This window comes from Notolepis coatsorum (genome assembly GCF_963971535.1).
Source record: "Notolepis coatsorum genome assembly, chromosome: 6".
Lineage (NCBI taxonomy): Eukaryota > Metazoa > Chordata > Actinopteri > Aulopiformes > Paralepididae > Notolepis > Notolepis coatsorum.
In genome coordinates, this window is record NC_140170.1 from 141,841,911 (window position 1) to 141,864,680 (window position 22,770).

General features: G+C 42.9%; 1 protein-coding gene across 1 annotated transcript in view; it reads right to left on the reverse strand.

The window, feature by feature from the left end:
* The window catches only part of ccdc3b (coiled-coil domain containing 3b), a 54,614-nt gene that overhangs the window by 30,777 nt on the left and 1,067 nt on the right, over positions 1 to 22,770 (reverse strand). The window lies entirely within an intron of this gene.

A 22,770-nucleotide genomic window follows, 5' to 3' on the forward strand; every position in this document is an offset into this window, starting at 1 on the left:
AATTAACCATATATGGTCATGAAACACCTCCATGAAATGTGGAAAAGTGGACTAAGCCGAGCGAAGCGTGTTATGGGAGAAATACGCGACAGGCTGACAGACGTGTAGGCTACACGTACGGTGATGTCGGATATGATATCTAAGACCATTGCTGCCTGGGCAGCGCAAACACTAATAAAGACTGTTAACCACTGTTTGCCATTGGTGTCAATAATAACCATGCTTCGCAATTATTTGTTCTATTGCCAAAGTGTTTGAGAAATTGATATATAATCAGCTCTCTATTAAGTACAATATTTTTTCACCTCATCAATCTGGTTTTAGTTAAAAATTAATTCAAAAATCAACAGCTCTATTAAAGCTCACAAATGACATATTTTCTGCAACTAACGATGGTAAATTAACTGGTGCAATTTTTATCGATCTGAGCAAAGCTTTCGACTTAGTTGACCACCACCTACTTCTAGATAAACTTCACTCTGTTGGCCTATCACGCAATGCATTACTCTGTTTTCTATTATGAAGGTATGTATGAACCAATGTGTTGTCATCCAAGGGTTCCAATCGGATACAATGGTCCAAGAACGTGGTGTGCCGCAAGGTTCAACCCTTGGTCCACTTCTTTTTTCAACATTTATAAATAATATACCTTCCGTTTGTTCGGATTGCAGCATTCATCTTTACGCAGACGATACAGTGTTGTATACATCCAGAAATAATGTAGCACAGATTCAATCAGCCTTACAATCTGACTTTAAGACACTACAGAAATGGCTTGCTGAAAATAAACTAATACTAAACAAAACCAAATCGTACTTTATGGTTTTTGGTACTCGGAAAAAACTGAAGGCAACCGAATCTAAGGCATGCGTTATCTTATGCATGTGCCGATAATACACCTCTGCAAAAAGCTGAACGCATCAAGTATTTGGGAGTATGGCTTGACCCCGAACTCTCATTCAATTTCCATATTACCTCTACTGTTATTAAAATGAATCGCAGCATTGGAGCCCTTTATAGAGCTAGACATTGTTTTTCCTTCACTGTTAGAAAGAAACTTGCAGAACAACTTATTTAGCCATTAATGGACTATGCTGATGTTGTCTATCAAGCTGCCTCCAAAACCCATTTATCACCTCTAAATGTGGCTTACAATAGACTATGCAGATTTGTTCTTGACTGTCCGTTCACAACCCACCATTGTACTATGTATCAAACCTTAGACTGGCCTTCTCCTACTTTAAGAAGACAAAGACATTGGCTGCAATTGATTTTCAAATGTATCCATTCTGACTATCCTGCTTATCTGAAACAGTTGATGGTCCCTTTTTCTTGCACTTATCGTCTAAGACACTCTGTACAGTATTTTTTCACAGTTTCTCCATTTTCAAAAGCAATGGCCAAGAAACTTCATGTTCAAAGCCCCTTCGGACTGGAACAACCTTCCGGTGACCATTCGATCCATATCTTCATTTTACCTCTTTAAAAATGCTCTTTGTTCTAATTTTATGGTCAAGTGTACATGCTTCCTTGGTGGGGCTCCTGCGCTGGTGAGGGGACGTGGGGCACAGCCGTCCTTTATGCAGGTGTTACGGGTTAGCTAGTCGGCTCTACTCCTATTTTTAGACAGGGGGGGCCGATTGGTTGATTTGGGGCGCTCGTTGGGCAGGTTGATTGCTCCTCCTCTCCTGCCAGTCCTGGAGCTCAATATCTATTACATCCTGTATTCTACTCACCCTTTGAATGTTTTCTTGGGCCTTTCTCGCGGCGGCTGCCTGGCGGTGTCATCGCGGGGTAAGCATATTTGTTTGCCCTGCGGTGGCACCATCATGTGACTGCCGTGGAGTGGGCCTATTATGATGGAGATTGAGACATATCCTCTTATCCTCTTATAAGGAGACATATCATCTTACAATGTGTACTTGTTCTGTTGTGTTTTTGTATGTGTCCTTTATTTATTTAATTTTTTTGTTGTTGTTGTATGTCATGTGTTCTGATTCAAAATGTGGGACCCTCTCGAAAACGAGATACTGTATCTCAATGTGGTTTTCCCAATCAAATAATTTCAATATAATTTCAATATGCTGGAATATGCCTTTTCTTCGTTTCGTTCGATTAATACCCAGGGATTAAAGTTCTCCGTCAATTTTCTACCTGCATATGATTTGTAGAGGCATACAATCTATTTTGATGTCGGTATTAGGTAGCCTATATAAACAATAATACGAGAGCATATACAAGAACAATGAATCTCACTGCCATGTAGCCTGCCTATAATGTGATCAATACAAACTTGAACTTGAATTCCATCATGTCTGTGTGCGGGAGCTCACAAGGCTGTTGTCACAATGTAAATAAAAACGTGCACTGAAAAGTTACAGTATGTAGTTGGTTGATTATTTGTATGACAGTCAGTAAACCCTTGCAGAAAGTATCCGTTTTATTTAATGAATTGAAAACATGCAGCATCGCCATGTATCAGGCAAATGCGCATCACTGAGTGGAATCCCTTTCTATTCACATAATTGCATTTGTGATGGAGCTTTGACAGCTACATGGGTGGTACAGTTAGTAACAGTCTATTGCTCGATCCATCTCCAATATCACGATGGACTGTGCCGGTGGCACTTGAATGTGCACGGGGATGGCATTTGTGTGTTTTGTTCCACGCTCCAATTTCGGTCTTAAATTGCGGTACAAATGAAGGAGGTGTCTCGGGTATAGCGGACTCTAGTTAATATTTTGTTCTCTCTGCAATTAGACTGCCCCTCATTCATTCATTCATTCATTCGTATCTGCTATCTCTGAAAACAGTTCCCTGCGGAGCCCAGTCAGTGCACCCCATTTATTCCGATAACCCTAAACCATGCTGCATTCATTCGGAAAGAAAGACCTATTCCAAATGCTATATTTATAGGGTTTGACAATAATTACACTACTGTCGCTATTTTACAATGAACTATAATGAATTACGGGTCATACAGAAGTTGAACACGCCAGTGTTGAAACTAATGCACGGAAGCTTATTTCCGCGTTGCAGCCTGCAGTCTTCATATTCTACCACCGGGCGCCAGGTACGCACGGTCGGAGCTGTGCTTAAATATACGCACAAAGTCAAGCACACGTTCAAATTGATAAGTCCCACACTTTGCTTATAAATGATCGTACGCACGGGTTACGCACATATCTGTGCGTACGCACCATTGATAAATGAGGGCCCAGGAGCCAGGACCTGACAAAAGGGACCTGGTGAGGTCAACGAGGCCGTGCCCATGACACCACTCTTTACACCGCCAGCGCATCGGACAGGGCACAACAGGTGAAGGCCCTTCTCCACCTGGCACGCCGCGAGGACCCCCTGACGCAAATATTTGCCCTGACGTCGAGGGAGCTGACGGGGCGGAATCCCACGTACTTGCGTGACGACGCTAATGCGTACGAGGGATGCCAGAGTAAAAAAGGCGCGCTCATTTTAAGCCACGTCCTCACCACCTACCGTCAGCATTTTAACAAGGATATAACAGGAGGGTTTATCCCCCCCCCCCCCCAACCAACCTCACCTAAAAACGAAAAACAAATTTGAGGCGAAAACAAGGAGCGGCCTACTAGCCGTGCGTTGTGTTACAAACGAAAGACACATGCAAGCGTGTGCTCGCTTTATTGCTTTGAACAACCAACACAACAGCTAACCTGACCGCGGGGTCAGGGGTTACGTCTGTTTAAAAGACGCGTCCACCCGGAAACCCACGGCTCCGTTTCATAAGCAAAAAACTTGACGCCCGCCATGTTTTCACCTTATCATGTAAAGCAACAACACAGATGGGGAGAAGAGAGGGGCAGTGCCCTTGGCCATGTGCTGATGTACATTGCTTTGAAAAGCCAAAACCCATAATAAATAAAAACGTCTTCACCCATGAATCCCGTAGCTCTCCTCACACACAAGAAATGCCGCCTGCCAACCTTAACTGCATCAGAAAGATAGCGGGCCCCCATTGTTTATTTCGTAAGAGGCATACCCAAAAATACACAGTGAATAATCACACGTTTGTTACAACAAAAACTTGCCACTCTCTTAGAGGGACTTTTTATTTAAAACATAGTATTTTTAGGGGGGGGGGGGGGGAGAATAGGGGGTTAAGTGCAGAGCAGGAGAGAGAGGTAGAGGGGGAACAGAGCCCGCCACGCGTGATGCGACCTCGTTTGCCCCCTCGGGCAGGCGGACCAGGGGGACGGTTCGGGGGTGCAGCCAGGACATCGAAAAGCAATTCCCCCGCCCCCTCCATATAATCCTCGGTCTCCATCGGATGCAATGGAGAGGAAACCGGCCTCCGGTGCCAGCTGTTCCGCAGAACCGAATGCCTCCGGTCCTGCGTACTGCACTCCGTCGCCAGACCACTCGCTCACCGCTGGACGGCGGGAGCGAGCAGAAGCGGAGAGCTTGCGCCGCAAGTCGTCACCCATCAAAGAGACTGACACAAGCGTGGGATCAGGGAACCCCCACGGCGCACGGAGGAGGTTGCGACGGTGAACCGCTGGTGGAGCCCATAAAAGCGTTTCCCGGGACCCGGTGGTGATGCCATTCTCGTTTACAAAAAGGCAACACAAAAAACGAATCTAAAACCTAACTAAATCACCCGCTTGCCGTGTGCCTGTAGTAAACACTTCCTAGAATGAAAGAAACGGGAAGGCGGATGATGTACGGTCACACCCCTCGCATATATACATGTAGGCGGACAGGGGCGTGGCCAGGCAAGTGTAAAGTGCATGTAGCGGAATCTTTCAAGTAACGTGGTATACGTGGTATACTTCCCATAGCAGAGCAGAACGGGAGCAAGTAACAAAATGTAACTGTATTATTTTAGGGTGTGTTCACATCTGAAAGTCCAGGGATAGTCCGGACTTTCTAATTTGTTTACAAATTAGATCCGCACCAAATGTGAAAATGATACATTGTTTAATTTGGTCTGCGTTCACACTACCCTGTTTGGTGCGGATCTAATTTGTAAACAAAGGACATGCTGTCGCATCTATTGGACTAGTCTATAGCACTCACAAACGTAATCAGTTGCCGGCAGCGTAATGAGAGAGATACTATTATGAGCACGGGCCGGCGCTAGTCGACTAGAGAGGAGAGGAGAGGAGAGGAGAGGAGAGAGGGAGGGAGAGAGAGAGAGGGAGAGAGAGAGAGAGAGAGGGGGAGAGAGAGAGGGAGAGAGAGAGAGAGAGAGACCTTTCCTTCCTGCGTAAGCTTTTTTTTTTCTTTATCTGAGAGAATGTCCGCGAATGTCCTCCGGAGAAAGTTTGGGGGTCCGCGCGCGGCGCGAGTCTAGAGTAGAGAGAGAGAGAGGAAGAAAGAGACTGCGTCTAGAGAGGAGAGGGAGGAAGAGAGAGACTGTCCGCGTGCGGCGCCAGTCTAGAGAGGAGTAGGCTACTGTACTTCCTGGATTAGGTACTATAGTTCGATTGAAACGAACCGAGTCCCAACTTTTCAAGAGGACCATGGTTCGGTTGTTTGGTCCTCATTATAGTTCGGTTTGCGTTCATACCTGTACAAACCAAACGGACTATCGATCTAAAGGGACCATGGTCCACTTAAAGGGACCATGGTCCACTTAAAGTGGACCAAACAGAGTAGGTGTGAACGCGCCCTTAGGCTATAATCTCAAAATGGTTAAAGGTGCACTACCAAGTTTTGGGCAGAGTCAGAAGAAGTGAAAGAATTGTAAAGTATATTTTCTAGGGCTGTCAAAGTTAATGCTTTAACTTTGGAGATTCATTTAAATTATATAAGCGTTAAAAAAATGTATCTAGATTAATCTATGGAGTGAAAAATGTTCAACGTTCTGAACTTTCAGCAGTATCTTTGCATGTTCTTTTTTGCATAGACTCATGCACCTTTTTGGAAATCATCCGACATGAAGATGGAACACATTTCTGTTGTTAATATGATTTATATTACTGGTAGTTCATACAAGACCTTATCGTCCTCTAAGCCAATCTGCACTTTAACATAGCCTGGGTTGTTTTTATTTCTGTTAGCGCCGCGGATATAAGAAAGAGGTCTTTAAAGCTGAGTCAATGTTGATGGTTTTGTTGAACATTCGTATTTCACAGGAGAGAAACTGTATTCAAAGATCAAAGAAAGCTATTAAAATAGTCTTTGAATCTAAATATACTTTCTTTGTGTTGATTCTACATTAATTCCATGATTTTACTCAAGTAACTATCTGTTACAAGCTTCGGTCTTAAGTAGAAAAATGCTATTTTTTTATCTAGATTAATTACAGAAAATTGTGACATTAATTAGTAAAAAAAAATGTATCTATTGACAGCACTAATATTTTCATAACTGAATAAACAAACCGTAGTCCCTGGAAACACTGTTTGAACCTGGAACGCTTCCAGAAACATTGCTGTTTCACTGTTTGTTGTTTATAAAGGCAGTGCCTGCGATTTAGCTTACAAATATATTCTAGGTTTACACTTGGTTCATCAAAACTATTTTGTTTTGATTTGTAATGACATATGATAGAATAATTCCAAGTCAGTCTGAATGTGTTTTGTAAACTAAATGCAGATGTAACAACCCCTCCCCTTCCCTCCCCTGAAATGGTGCACCTTTAAATCACTCCCTTCTGGAGATCCTTGGTCAACATGTTGGATTCTGCTGCTTCTGATGCTATACTTCTCCAAATGTTCTGCCTACTGTCATTATACTTTCAGGCTCTTTCATGATCCCAGCCCAACATATTTACTATGGTTTCACTCAGTGGTTTTCAAAACATTTCTAAATTATTTTTTTTCAGGGTAACCACATTTTAAGAATGAATACTCTTACGACCCAAAGCTGATTTAGCAGGTTATTTGGGCTACATGGCAAAATAAAGGACAGCATGTTTATTTTTCATTAGACTTGAGAGGCCTTTGGCATCATATGATACTTGCAGAGAATACTTTTTGGACCCATTTTAGGCCATGTCCAGACTAAAACGATTTCGGTCATATCAGGCAAAGTATTTGATCGTTTGCACCTTTCAGCCACACGGAACTGCATTCTGGCAGCCTGAAGATGCTACTTTCTGATACCAGCTTTCAGAGTGCGCAATTCTGAAGACGCCTGAAGACGCCCCCCATTGCGTCACCATCTTTACAAGCGAAACGCGTCTTCTCCTGAACCGATGACGCGATAGCCCACCTCTCCCTTACCCCGCGTGTGAAAACATCACAACAACAATGGCATGTACAGAGTAGTTGCATTTGTGTTACAGAAGCTATTGAGCTTGATTGGGCTTTTACAGCTTTACATATGCTGTGCTCTCTCTATCTGTCTGAAGCGGAGCGGGGCTCTGCTGTGCTTACAGTACACACACTCCCGACCGAGGCGCACACACATGCGAGCTTGATCGGGAGGCTACTGTGATGCAATACACGATACTAACTAGAGATTAGCGTCACATAGCTGGCCTTTTTCTGAAAACCCAAGCACATATTGTTCCATAGCATACGCCTTCAGTTGATCATGACAAATCCTCTCTTACCTTGACGCAGGGGAGGAAACTAACTTTTTGGCTTACCAGCCAACTGGCGAGTATCTGATTTTTTTTACCAGACAAACTGATTTTTTACCAGCCAAAAAAAATCGCTAATTGTGATAATGACTTCTTTGTATGTCTTCGTCTAAATTGATTTTCAATCATAGTAATAATCACACCGTGTCTCTACTCTTTAAAATATTTAGTAGCATAAAACATTAATAACAGTCTCTACTCTTCACAATATTAGCATAACACATATTAACATGAAAGAGGGATCTATTCTGGACTGGGTTGGGCTGAACTGGGCAGTGAAAGATGCTGGGTTGGACTGGGTTGGGCAGTGAAAGAAAAAAACCAAAGTATGTTGTGAAGTGTATAGATAGATAGATGTGAAATGTATAGATGTAGCAGTACTGTCTATCTGTATGTCGTGTATGTCATATGTTATGATGAATTGAAAATGGGGGACCCTGATGTAAACAAGACGAAAGTCTTTCTCTGGTCTGCATCCCCTTAACAATTGTGTGTATTGAGCCGTACTGTATTGTACCCATTCTGCAATCTGTTAATAAAGTTTTCAATCAGTCAATCAAGTTAACTTTGAAACTCGGTTGTCAAGCCACGTCAATGTTGTGTATGCATCCGAGTGTTCACTGTGCCTTTAAGACGGCACGGTGGCCTTACGACAGTGCTGTGAAGTACCGTCAAGTGTTGTGGTCATTTGGGTTGGTCTGCTGTTGTGCACTGGTTGAGCTAGCCCCTTTCGTTTCGTGACTGCGATGTGCAAGCCAGGGGCTTTTGAGCATGAAATAAAATGTCTAACCTTACGTCGTAGTCCGGTGCGCAATAGACTAACAAACATACACCTCTGTAATTTAAATGTGTCCTTGCCTTGGACTCGAGAGTTGTACTAGGGTTGGATGCAGTTCCCCGTTGCTCAGTCTGTCTGTTTTCCATCTTCTGTGTTTAACGTTATCTGTTTGCGAGTGCTTCCTTGACTGATGGCCAGTACCACAGGACTTTTATTCAACATTCTATATTTCCGCGGGTTGGCCAGTACTGCAGGAACTTTTATTAAACATTATATATGTCCGCGGGTTGGCCAGTACTGCGGGAACTTTTATTAAACATTATATATGTCCGCGGGTTGGCCAGTACTGCGGGAACTTTTATTAAACATTATATATGTCCGCGGGTTGGCCAGTACTGCGGGAACTTTTATTAAACATTATATATGTCCGCGGGTCTTGTGCAGTGCTCTCGTGGCACTGTCAACTCGCCAGACTGGCGAGTGGTCTTCATGAATCACTCGCCAAACGTAAAAAATACTCGCATTTGGCGAGTAAAGTGGCCTAATTTCCTCCCCTGCCTTGACGATTAAAAAGCCTCCATAATTTAGTAAATAAAGCTGTAGCCAGCCAGCTAGCATTGATGCTATTCAAAATGCTATCCACATTAGCTAAATAGCTAACTAAATACAATAGACAGTGGTATCCTGAGGTAACGTTAAGACAACGTTTGCTAGTCGAAATGACTGGACACACACAGGGACAAGTTAAACATCAATCAATTAATTTATTCCAACAGGTAGTTTGAGCTGCATGTGAGCCGCGGTTTTTCTCTCCTCTCTTTTGGAAAATGCTACGTTAGCTCGAAAAAGCACAGAACCGGCCGACACAAGTTAAGCTGCTAGCAACAGACACTATAACACTTCCGGTCAGGGGTTTTCTAAATAAAAGAGTGACGTCTAAAACAGGAAAGACATTTATTTTGTAAATTTGTGGCACGTACTTATTATCTTTAGATGGTTTCGTTTTTACGGAAACCTTTTTTTAAATGAAAACGAAGCGAAAAAGATCTAAATCGTTTTAGTCTGGACAAGGCCTGAATCTACCTAAGACCCACATGTCAGTCCCAAACCACACTTTGAAAAACACTGGTTTAACTGAGGCAAAGACAAGGACAAGTAGATTATTCTTAGAGTTGCTGATATGACATATTTGACAAAATTCCACTTCAAGCACTCAGTTGCGGCGTCAAACCAGTGAAAGGTAATGTTTTCAGTCTGGTTCCTATGTTCTCCTGCTATGTGAGGTGTGTGGTTCCTATATATGTTCTTCTGCTATGTAAGGTGTCTGCTTCCTATGTTCTTCTGCTATGTGAGGTGTGTGGTTTCTATGTTCTTCTGCTATGTGAGGTGTGTGGTTTCTATGTTCTTCTGCTATGTAAGGTGTCTGCTTCCTATGTTCTTCTGCTATGTGAGGTGTGTGGTTTCTATGTTCTTCTGCTATGTGAGGTGTGTGGTTTCTATGTTCTTCTGCTATGTGAGGTGTGTGGTTTCTATGTTCTTCTGCTATGTGAGGTGTGTGTTTTCTATGTTCTTCTGCTATGTGAGGTGTGTGGTTTCTATGTTCTTCTGCTATGTGAGGTGTGTGGTTTCTATGTTCTTCTGCTATGTGAGGTGTGTGGTTTCTATGTTCTTCTGCTATGTGAGGTGTCTGGTTCAGCCCCATGCTTCAGCCTGCATCTGGAGTCTATCTTGTGTCCCCTGAGGAACATCAACAAGCCAGATTATCACATCCCTGTCCATCAGACTGTTTGTGTGTGTGTGTGTGTGTACACGTTTGTTTATTTGTTTGTGTGTGTGTCTGTGTGTGTGTGTGCACGTGGGTGAGAGTGTGACAGACAGACAGACAGACAGACAGACAGACAGACAGACAGACAGACAGACAGACAGACAGACAGACAGACAGACAGACAGACAGACAGACAGACAGACAGACAGACAGACAGACAGACAGACAGACAGACAGACAGACAGACAGACAGACAGACAGACAGACAGACAGAAGGTGTACTCCCGAGAAGTACGTCCTCGCTCATTATTTCGTCCATGCGCGCACTTTCCCAGGGTTAAGGCACTGAGGTGTGTCTATACTTTCCGTAGCCGCATTTCTGGCAAGACGCTCTCTGATTGGCCGACGCCTGTTTCTACACTGGTTAAGCTTAGGCACTCTTTTGAAGTTGGTTAAGGTTAGAGTTTGTCTTAGAGCGTGGCGGCAAGTTCTTTTGACGGTTAAGCTTAGGCACTCTTTCGAAGTTGGTTAAGGTTAGAGTTTGTCTTAGAGCATGGCGATAGAACGCCAGGTAGTTTGCAGGCTGTTCGATGCGGAAATGGGCAAAGACACAGCTCGTCACGCGATTGGGCAACAGTGGCCAATCAGAGAGCGTCTGCCAGAAATGCGGCTACGGAAAGTATAGACGCCACTGAGAGATCCCACCCCCATTGCTACCTGAACCTGGAAATAACTATTCACAAGGCAGTGAGATCCCATCCGCTGCCACCAATGTAACTGAGTGAATTTGAACCTGGGAGTATAGGATCCACAGGCAGCCACACTAACCCAGCTGAGCTAAAGGGTCTGACCCGTTAGCAGGTGCTGGTTGCAGTGGCGTCCTTTCAGTAAAAGGCAAGGTATGGCGAGGAGGGGGGGGGGGGGTGATTTTTGGTGGATTTTTTTTGTCAAATCAGTTGTGCAATAGTCACTTTTGGTGAGTTGTTTCTATACAATTCAGTTATATGACATTTAGGTATGACACAGGACTACACAAGCATTTTTAGTATAGAAATGTGTCAACAGACTAAAGCAGGGAACCACAATATTTTGCATATGAATTATGCAGAATGTAATATCATAACTGTCTATTACTTTTCTTGCAATTGAGCCAATTTTCCTTAGGTACGGTTTTGAGGTGTGTGTTCAACAGAATGTAGTATCAAAAACACATTCACAAAAAGTATGGGTTACTGAATGCTGAACTGCACTGTTATAATCACTAAGCCAGACCTTACCTGTGTCCCTGTATCACTTGTCTCTGCTGCCCTTTGATAAAAAAAACTTCCCTATGTCCATTTTCCTTTTTTTTTGGCATATTTCAGTTAGTCACAGTAAAAGTCACCTAGTAAAAGTGAGATAATTGACAATATCAAAACATGCTAGGGCTGTACCGAATAGTTCGAAGCTTCGTTCATAATGTTGACATTTAAATTCTAAATCAACATAAAAAATTGTAACATATAATATTTGGCAAGGTATGGCGAGTGCCATACCTTGCCATACCAAATGGACGCCCCTGGCTGGTTGACTGTGACGACTCGTTAGTAGTTTACACTAGCAAGGACCTCTGCTTCCTAAATGCACACTTGATATTGGCCAGAGGGAGGTATTTGGATTTCTTTCTTTTGACAAAAGGTCCAGAGAACCCACTGCTATACAGTATGAGGTTTGATTGATTTATCCCATCTGTGTAACTGGACTTGCACATACAGTATATAGCACAGATTACGCTACATAGAGGCAAATCTAGTCCATGTGCATGTTTCCATGGCACTGCAAGTATCGGCAGAGCCAGTGTGTTTTGCCTTAATAGTCTCATTTTCAGATGTTTTCCCCTACATCATTACATCATCCCCCATGACGCATCTGCTTCTCATTAGAACCATTTTGCGCATCACATGTTCGTGAAAAAGTGTCACAAATCATATTGATGACAAATAGCTTTTAGATATAAAAGGAAAAACTAAGCTGTGAAATACTTTGCAAATACTGTAAGGAATAGATCAAATTAGATTTTGAGATGATTTGGGGAAATTCATTCTGCTCTTTTCCAGTGACTTTGATGGTAAAAACCTGTTCACAGTTATCGGTTATTAGGGGGGGGGGGGCTGTTGGAACAAAAACAAGTCTCTAACCATCTGGTCCCAAAGAGATACCAGTCTAGTTCCAGACTATTAGAGACCCCAGTCTAGTTCCAGACTATTAGAGACCCCAGTCTAGTTTTGATTGACTGATTGAAAACTTTATTAACAGATTGCAGAACGGGTACAATACAGTACGGCTCAATACAAAACAACTGCTAAGAGGATGCAGACCAGAAAAAGACTTTCATCTTGTTTACATCGGGGTTCCCCATTTTCAATTCATCAGGAATCTGATGATCATCTAGTCATCTGATCATCTAGTTCCAGACTATTAGAGACCCTAGTCTAGGTCCAGACTATTAGAGACCCCAGTCTAGTTCCAGTAGCCCTCACAAGGGAAAAGTCAAGCTTTTAAAACTCCTCCATGCACCTCCAGCACATGCAGATTTATAGGCTAAATCTGTGGAAGTAGTACCTTGTGTGTTGAGAATGAATGGCTGTCAAGACCCTTTCACTTCCACTGGCTAGATAAAAGTGAAGCCTGGCCAACCAAGGAGTCATCCGTAACACTTTATGTACCTAGGAAGTACTGAGGAACTAGCCTGGAGGCCAGCCTCTCGCAAAACAAAGAAATTCTACTTTTGCAATACAGACTGGCCTTCCTCGTATTCCATATCAATTTCCAGAAATTGCAATGTGATCGAAGCCAATCTGGGACTTCGTTCTAACCGCTGATTGGTTCCTCACGGTAAAGTTAATGTTAGTAGAATAAACACAGCAGCCATAAGTGCAGATATAGCAGAAATAGACTCAATAACAACAATTAAATAAGAACAAGAGGACGCACTAACGGATATAACAGACTCATCACCAAGAGAATCTCAGAACTGCAGCCCCATCAATTCTCGGCACACAAAGCCTAGAAATAACATGGCCACAGTGTCATATTACGCAAAGCATTTCCTTTGAGCTACCACTAGGGGCAGAGCGGCTAACCGTGAGTAGGTGAGTTACTGCGTGAGTTACTGACATCGCTGGTCAAAGACGCGGAATAGATTCTCTGCGTGTGTGTAACGTTTACCAAGTGGAACCAAGGAGAAAAGGGTTGAATGTTAATGTTCAGTTGCTATTGCATACACTCATCTGTGTTTCACTACGCACGAGTGCATGCTTACCAACTGTCCGTCTGTAACACTACTATCACCGACATCTAAGAAGGGAGATCCCCCCTTGAACGGCCCTTCTAAGGTTTCTCTCTTCCACATTGCCTGTGGTGCATTTTTTCCTATTGCTAGGTTTTAGTGAGTTTTTCCTTACCTTCACGTGGGGTATGTCTGTTGCACTCATTTATTTTGCATTTATTTTAAATTTGTTGGACCTTATGGTGTTCTTGTTTTGTTCTTGACTTATTGTAATGTTTCTTCTTGACTTGTTTAAAGAAGATGTGTCCAGCCCATGGGGACATTAACGTGTGTTGTCGGGCCTTACAAATACATTTGATTTGATTTGATTTGAACGCACACCGGTATTGGAGAAGAAAAAACCATGGCTAAATGCAACAATGTGAAAGAAAGTTGTCGCACAATCGTAGCGTTGACATGAAGATGATTGATTAAAAAGACAACACTTTGACACCAGTCTTCCTCTGAGGTATTGGCAACTTTCTTCTGGATTAACACCAGTGAATAAGCCGTCCGAGAATTTCACACTCACTCCTTGAATGCAGCGTAGGGAGCGAGAAAGAGGGGGAAAAGTGCAAGTTCAGCATTTGAAAATCCTCAATTTATACGTGTCCCGAAACAGTGCAACTTGTATCTCACGCGTCCCAAAGGACCACCACTTACTGTATGTCTCTCACTACATGCACCAGGAAGTGGTCAGGGATTCTCTGACGGCTCTGTAAACACTGGCAACAGAAGGATTTCAACTCCTACAGTCACAGGCAGCTCAGTTGCCGCCATTATTTGGGTTTCGGTAACCCTTTTTTTCTTTAATTGTTCTCAACAATAACGAGGGAGATGTGGGTTTACATTGTGTATGCGCTAACATATGGCACAGACAGGCAGACCACTCAATCAGTCTGGTTTAAAGGATCCTTAGGGAGATCCTTACTCCGAATTGACCCAGCCTGAGCACTCATACACATGATTGATTGGGGCAGGTTTTTTTGGCGTGAAACAATGTTGTTGGGGCTTTTTAACAGGAAATGGAAGCCCACCGGAGACCACGTCGAAACCGCCGGCTTTTCTGATACTAGCGTCCGAGACCCAGCGTTGCATAACAGCCACAACAGTTACTGTTACGTGAACTCCTAAACTCATCTGTTCTAGGTTTACAACCGTCTTGTCAACAGTCTTGGTTAGCAGAAAAGGCCAAAACAACAGGACTTGGTCAGTATTTCCTCTGAACAACCTGGTTCTCTCGTGCAAATATTTACAATCTTGTATGTATATTTACATTTTTCAGTTGTCACTACTGGATCCTCCATGGCATGGCTCATTTAAATGGGCCAGTGCTTTGACATGTGGTCCCCTGTCTGATTTTAGCATCACATTAAGTACTGCACCTAGAGGGAATAACAAAATAATTTGTCTTTCCAATTACAGCAATCTTATAGTGTGTGTGTGTGTGTGTGTGTGTGTGTGTGTGTGTGTGTGTGTGTGTGTGTGTGTGTGTGTGTGTGTGTGTGTGTGTGTGTGTGTGTGTGTGTGTGTGTGTGTGTGCGTGTGTGCGTGCGTGCGTGCGTGCACGTGTGTGTATGTATATGCATGCGTGTGTTGCCAACAATTGCCAATACTGCTGTCCAGAGCTCTGAGACAGCCCCTCCCCGCTACGCACACCGACAATCAAAACACAGTGATATTATTATTGTTCTTGGCAGTGCTGCTGCCTGCAGACCGCCATGTGGGATAACCCAACATTTCGCTTCTGAGTTCTGGAATGCCTTTCGAAAGAGACCCCCTTTTGTGTTTGTGACTAGCTTATCTGCTGGGGAGTAACTGGGCTGTGTGAGAAACACCAGAGAGACCTGTCGGCACAGGTTCATCCTCTCACAAGATGACTCTGACGGAACTACGTACCATACCCTACCGTCGGCGCGCAGGGGAACACCCCCTGAGTGTGAGCTCTTTGAGGGTCAAACTCCATGCTGCTGGGAAGTGTCTGCCTCTGTAATTACCCTGGGTTGGAATGCAATAGAGGTTTCCTGTCCAACACAACACCGAGATGGATATGAGTATTAACCCGTCAGTCATTTTAGGAAGATTTGTGCGTAGAGAGAGACATAAAGCATAGTTCCGCTGTGATTGATCCGACTGTAGAGAGTGAATTCTGTGAAGTATTTGAAGTGAATGTTGCAAAACTGTACTAATAAAAAGTGTATTTTTTTAGTGATGGTGCAAGAGCCTTCTGGAGCAGAGTGATTCCCTGCTGGCATGTGGTTTGAATCCCTTCAGTAACCTTCTCCTCTCTCCATGACTTCTATTGACTCCATAGATGCACAGTATCACTTCCTGCATATATTCCTGTTAATATATATATTCCTGTTTATATACACACTGTATACTATATCTATATCTGTATATATCCCATACCTACTCTTTTTCTTTATTTTATTTTTGGTAGATTTTTTTTATTGGTTTTTACTACCGGGGCAGTCCGGTAGAGAGAGAGAGAGAGAAAGAGGAAGAATGGGAGACAGAGCAGGGGAAAACATTCGGCAAAGAACACCGGGTCCGGGAATCGAACCCGGGTCGGCCGTGCTGCGACGCAGCGCGTTACGTGGTTTGCCACTCGTCACTTACTCTTATTAGTTACCACTGGTTCGTATGGCTTACTACCATAGTGTATTTATACTTATATCACTGTACATAATAATATTGTACATACATCATATTAGCATATTACTCACATTTAATTTACATTTAATCACACTGTATATTGTTAATGCACTTTACTGTTACCTTGCACTCTGGTTAGATACTGTACTTGTGCTGTATGATTATTATACATTTGAATCTAATATAATCTAATCTGCTAGGGCTGCAACTAAAGATTATTTTGTTATTAATCTGTCGATTATTTTATCGATTCGTTGATTAATCGAAACGATTAATTGACCAGAAAAACTGTTGATTCAATTTGCAATTGAACATTTCAAAATTATTGACTTATTGAGTGTTTTTCAAGTGCGGTACTATCCTTAGGTCACATGGGTATAGTTGCCTCTCTGACACACCTACGGAATACCCAGAGTAGGAGATGAGCCATGAAGTTTATTTGTCTGTAAATGCTGTGTAGTGTGGAGTGGATGCCTACTATACATGAGTAGGGTGAGTAACCTTACAGTACATGCCAGCAGGGCCGCTTGGGAGAAATGCGAGGTCCTGTGCGAGATTTAAACGCGAGCCCCCCCCCCCCAAAAGGTATAAAAAAATATATATATAATTTTTTTTTTTTTTTCATACAGTCAACATATTCTTAAATAATAGCGCTGCCCGAGGCTGGGCATGATACAGTCAACATATAGCAAGAGAGAGAGCGAGAGAGCGAGAGAGAGCTCCCGTTCTACAGTCAATATACAGTGTTATCGCTGCACAGACCCGGCAATGCCCCCTGACCCTCCACCAGAGCAAGGCCAGAGAGAGAGAGAGAAGAGAGAGAGAGAGAGAGAGAGAGAGAGAGAGAGAGAGAGAGAGAGAGAGAGAGAGAGAGAGAGAGAGAGAGAGAGAGAGAGAGACACATTGGAAAGAAACAACCCAAAACCAGAGCAAATTGAAATGCTATTTGGCCGTAAACAGAGAGTACACAGTGGCACCTGAGTACACCTGAGCACTGTGACTGACCCAATACTAAGAAGATCCTTGACTAGGTACAGACTCAGCGAGCACAGCCTAGCCATCGAGAAAGGCCGCCATAGGCAGACCTGGCTCCCAAGCGAAGACCGACCCACTGCACACAAGATGAGGTGGAAAACGAGCTCCACTTCTTAACAACCTGCCCACTATACCAAGACATATACTTCCCACAAATTGCAAACACCCAAAGAGACTTTGAAAACATGGACAATAACTCAAAACTCCCATACCTACTGGGAGAAATACAAGAATGTGAAATAAAGCCCATTTGAATTGAAGAGAGAGAGATAGATAGAGCATGTCTGTGTGTGTTAGAAAGAGAGAGATAGAGAGAGAGCATGTCTGTTTGTGTGTGTGTTAGAGAGAGAGCATGTATATGTGTGTTAGAAAGAGAGAGAAATATAGAGAGAGAGAGCATGTCATTTTGTGTGTTAGAGAGAGATATAGAGCATGTCTGTGTGTGTTAGAAAGAGAGAGAGCGCATGTGTGTTTGTGTGTTAGAGAGAGAGAACATGTCTGTGTGTGTGTTAGAGAGAGAGCATGTATGAGAGAGATAAGCAAGACAGCTAAGATGAGCCCCTAAAGGATATTCAACTTTTAATGGAAGAACAAAACAGAAGGAAAAGATAACTTCACAAAGGCAACATGAATATGCAGTACCTATTCAACAAAAGAGATTGGTTTTATCTGGTATTACAGTGGCTAAAAAACTGATAGCATCACGATGGTTTCAACCGGAAAAAATTTGCCGAAAGGTCTGGATTCTTACATATCTCGATGTGATTTATCTAGAAATATCTACAGCAAGAATTTTGGGTCTCAATGAATCCAAATTGACAATGTGGTTAGAAGTGGTGGAGAGAATAAAAGCTAGCATTTAATGGTAATGTCTGGTTAGGAGCGAAGGATAATGGACGGATTATCCATGGGGGGGTCCAGGGCGGGGGGTGCGAGCAAGAGCATATGTATGTAGGGGAATAGATAGCAGGTATTAGGGGTATATCTTGTATAAGACATTTATCCAAACGATGAGTTAACGGATGTACACTGTTTTACAATGCTTGTATATCTAATCGTGTGTTGTCATGTTTGTTTATGTGTTTGTTTAAAAAATAATAAAAAAATAAAATACAAAAAAACAAAGGCAACATGAATATACATAGATCCAAAAGGACAAAGATCAACACTTAAATCCAAAGAGAAGAGGGTCTATACGAGAGAAAACAAAGTAGCAAGGAGCCAACGGCCGACATCAGCTAAATAGGCTAACTGCAAATAGAGTAGCCAGGTACTGACACCAGGTACACACCGTTAGCTACAACAGCTAGCCGGCCCGTTTGGCTCAATATAACGTTAGCTACGTTAGCTAGCCGGCCCGCTTTGGCTCAATATAACATTAGCTACAACAGCTAGCCAGCCCGTTTGGCTCAATATAGCATTAGCTACGTTAGCTAGCCGGCCCGCTTGGCTCAATATAACATTAGCTACAACAGCTAGCCGGCCCGTTTGGCTCAATATAACGTTAGCTACGTTAGCTAGCCGGCCCGCTTGGCTCAACATAACGTTAGCCAACATAACGTTAGCCTTAGCCACGATAGCTAGCCGGCCCGAGAGAGAGAGAGAGAGATATATCCACGGCGGGAATAGAATAGTGCATTAAAAACTCACCAAACGTCCAAGAGGATGGAGACAACAGCGTGGAGTTGACGAAGTTCATCTGCCGAATGACCGTCCTCTTCATCTTGGCATAACAATGCTGCACGCGCTCTCTCTAGGTTAGCTAACGCTAGTTAGCCTTTAGCTAAGCTAGCTACTAGCCGACATCATCATGGCTATCCCGACTGAACCACACGTTAGCACTCGATATTATAACGTAGCTAAAGCTAACTAGCTGTCCCTGCCTTTAGCTAAGCCGACATGGCTAGCCTGACTGAACTGTCTAACATGCAACAACTTTCATCTTCAGTCCATCTGCCGAATGACCGTCCTCTTCGTCTTGGCTGGGATAACTAAGCATAACCTCCAATGCTGCACGCGCGAAATAGTCAAACGCAGCTGACGCACGCCGGCCAACTGTACACATGTAACCCCTCCCTTCGTTGAAACCAATAGTATGTCTGCTGCAGAGCGGCAGAGCCAGGAACAAGTCAGACACATTCTACAAACGTGTCTAATGTGAAATATATAAGCATATAAGCAAAACTAGATTTTAGGTCTGTTATGAAAAAGGGCCTCGCGGGAAGGGGGGCCTCGCAAAAAAAAATAAAAAAAAATAATAAACAAGCGCAGCCGTCCCACGTCCCAAATGAAATCCAAGGAGCAAGCGCGGCAGCGCGGGCAACCAACTTGTGTACCAACCAACTTGTGTTCACCTGCTGTACCAACCAACTTGTGTTCAGCTGCGGTAGCAGTGGAGCGCTGCTGACTGATTATTATGTTTCGCGTTTTTAACAACCAACGGTAGATTCACTCGTCACTGTACATGTATAAACAAAGCCCATACAGTTATGAAATGCGCTGAACTAGAAAATACATCTGGTAGTTCGTTTATGACGTTAATTAATAATAAACACTGTTAGGACTCTTAATAATAAACACTGTTACGACTATCTGACTCTTAATAATAAACACTGTTAGGACTATCTGACTCTTACTAATAAACACTGTGTTAGGACTATAAACACTGTTAGGACTATCTGACTCTTAATAATAAACACTGTTACAGTGTTAGGACTATCTCGATTCACGCGTCACTACTGTAACTAGAAACTCTGGGTGTCACTGTACATCAGTGTGGAACTGTAAGCTGTAACGTTATTTCGTGTTTTTAACGTCAGCGGGGCGATGCGGTGGTTTGTCCCCGGCTTCCGTGCACCGCCGCCGGCTCTACTCGGTCCAGCAGCAGCGACCGTGCTCCGTTGTAGAACGAAGCCCTTCAATGACAGAGCTCTCATATTTTGCGAATGCATAAACTATATCTTAAATTATGGCTATGTGTCTAATATGGCTGTCGCTTATCAATGACTTCGCGACAGCCATATTAGACACATAGCCATAATTTAAGATATAGTTTATGCATTCGCAAATATGAGAGCTCTGTCATTGAAGTGGGTGGTGGCAGTGTAACAGCGTTCACCCTGATGTAAAGTAGCGATTTTTATTGTTTTGTCATGACAACCCAATTACATAATCCAACATATGTGTAAAGAAACAACATATTCCAGTTAACGGTATATTTTTTAATGATTCATTACGGTATAAATTAGGTTAACTGGAGCTGTGGAGGCTGCTTGCTGAAGCGCCAGCGGGGCGACGCGGTTGTTTTTTCCCCGGCTTCCGTGCGCCGCCCGCGGCTTGATCCAGCTCCAGCAGCAGCAGCGGCCGCGCTCCGTTGTAGAAGCCCTTCAATGACAGAGCTCTCATATTTTGCGAATGCATAAACTATATCTTAAATTATGGCTATGTGTCTAATATGGCTGTCGCTTATCAATGACTTCGCGACAGCCATATTAGACACATCGCCATAATTTAAGATATAGTTTATGCATTCGCAAATATGAGAGCTCTGTCATTGAAGTGTGTGGTGGCAGCGTTATAGATAGGAGGTGTACTGTATGTCAAATGTCGGTCATGTGGTGGAAGAGTTTAGTACAGTCACACAACAGAACACCAGTGTTTCTAGTAGATATGTTTATTAATATAAATAAACACCTCTGTCTGAACTGGTTCGACCAGCGCGTTGGTTCGACTTCTGCCGCGTCTCTCAGCGGAAAAGGGCGTGTGCTAGGGCGGTCACGTGGCCGTGTGGCCAATCAGAGAAACGCTGAACGAAAAGCTGAACACAAGTTGGTTGCCTTTAATATTCACGCCTCCAGGCTACTGCCTGGTGGAGATTAAAGTTGTTTGCTGTTGGATGGCACATGGAGAACAGATATTACCCCAAATTGCCAGATGGTGGTGCTATAATTAAAGGTCACAATTCACAACTTCTTTGCTAAACTATAACTCCCATCAGATTGACATTAATCCTCTGAGACCACCGGCAAGACGGGTCAACATTATCATCTCTCAGAGGTTGTAGCAGTAATTTTAAAGCTACTGTAGAGTGATGGTACAGTAGTGGTATCATATGAATCTAAAGACAGTAGGCATCTGTAGATATACCAACCATGTAGGGCCAAAGGGGCGTAGATATTGTTCCAAGATTTTGAGGTGAAGAATTGGCATGGACATATTCAAAGAAGTCTCTTGACCTTTCAACTCAAGGCATCTGAATGCCAATGGGCTCAATGGAGTCTCACCATTACATTCATGCTCAATTGATGCTAGTCCCATGTAGTTTGGGGTCAAACCCGTGCAGTTTTTGCATGCACTACAAAGATGTTATTTTCGCTTTTGGAAAAGAAAGAAAAAATTGCTATTACTGCATACTGTGGACCTCACTGTACAAAACGACTTTGTGCCCTCTAGGCTCTAGGGTAAACACAGCACCATGACACTTTACACCTATATAGTCCTGAGCGGCTGAGCCAATAAAAGAGTATATGGTTTTTCTAAATGCATTGCCATTTTAAGAAGAAAAAATGCAGTGGAAAATGGATCAGTAATGCACCAAATCTGTTTAACTAACATGAATGGCATCAACCCAAAACCTGCTGCAGCAAACGTACACACTGTGCAAAGCTGCATCTCAAATTATTCTTCAGGGCCCCAGCTTTCAGATGCTGTATACTGTATATCATTTCTACGTATGTGGCATCTGCTGTTGACCTTGTATCCCCCCTCACCCCCCTCCCTTTTGTTATGTCATCTCAGTACCATCTGAGTACCTCAGATGAAGAACCACATAAGTCAGTTTTAAGTTTTCAGAGGAACAATGTTTTCAAAGTTTATAAACTAAAGATGGTAAGTTAGAGTGTTGTGTTAAAGACAGTAGAGGTTGAGTAATTGCTTGTGATATGTTGTATCACATTCACATTTAGATTAACTTTACAACTGCAAATACATGGGCTGTCCAAAAGATTTTATGGTTCTTCAGTGCAAGGGTTCAGTTTTATTATCTGTGTTGAGTTCTGGTTTTTATCTTTTGTATTTGCTATTGTATGGTTTTACTTGTGATTGTTTCTGTATGTGCTTTATGTGGATGCTGAAGACCAGCTGGCTGCTATAGCACAATGTATTATCCTTAATAAAAACAAAAAACAAAACACACACAATTACAACAATGTTTGAGTCTCAGAGAGATAAACACAGTGCACATCAAGCTGTCCTTACCCAACAGCTCTGTTTCTTCACTTTCTTGGATCACAATGTTGACCTGAATGACAAACTACAAGACCATATGCATGGGATGCAAGCAAAGGCATATAGGGGCTCAGATGCAGGAATTGCCATGTGGGCACTATTCACTCAAGGTTAGGGAAGGATCCCTCTTTTGGGCCCCCATCACCCTGTATTTAGGCTATGTATTCTTCCCAAATGTTCACATTTATACAGCTGGATTACTTGTGAACATATGTTGAATCAACATATTTATTTATAGTGTGTATGGACATCTGAAGAAGCTTTTATTTTTAGTTTATTTTTTATCTGAACAAAGATATTAAATCAATTTTTTTTCATACATTTAGCTGGGTTTCATGACAATTAATTCACATGCTTTTGATTCAACATTATG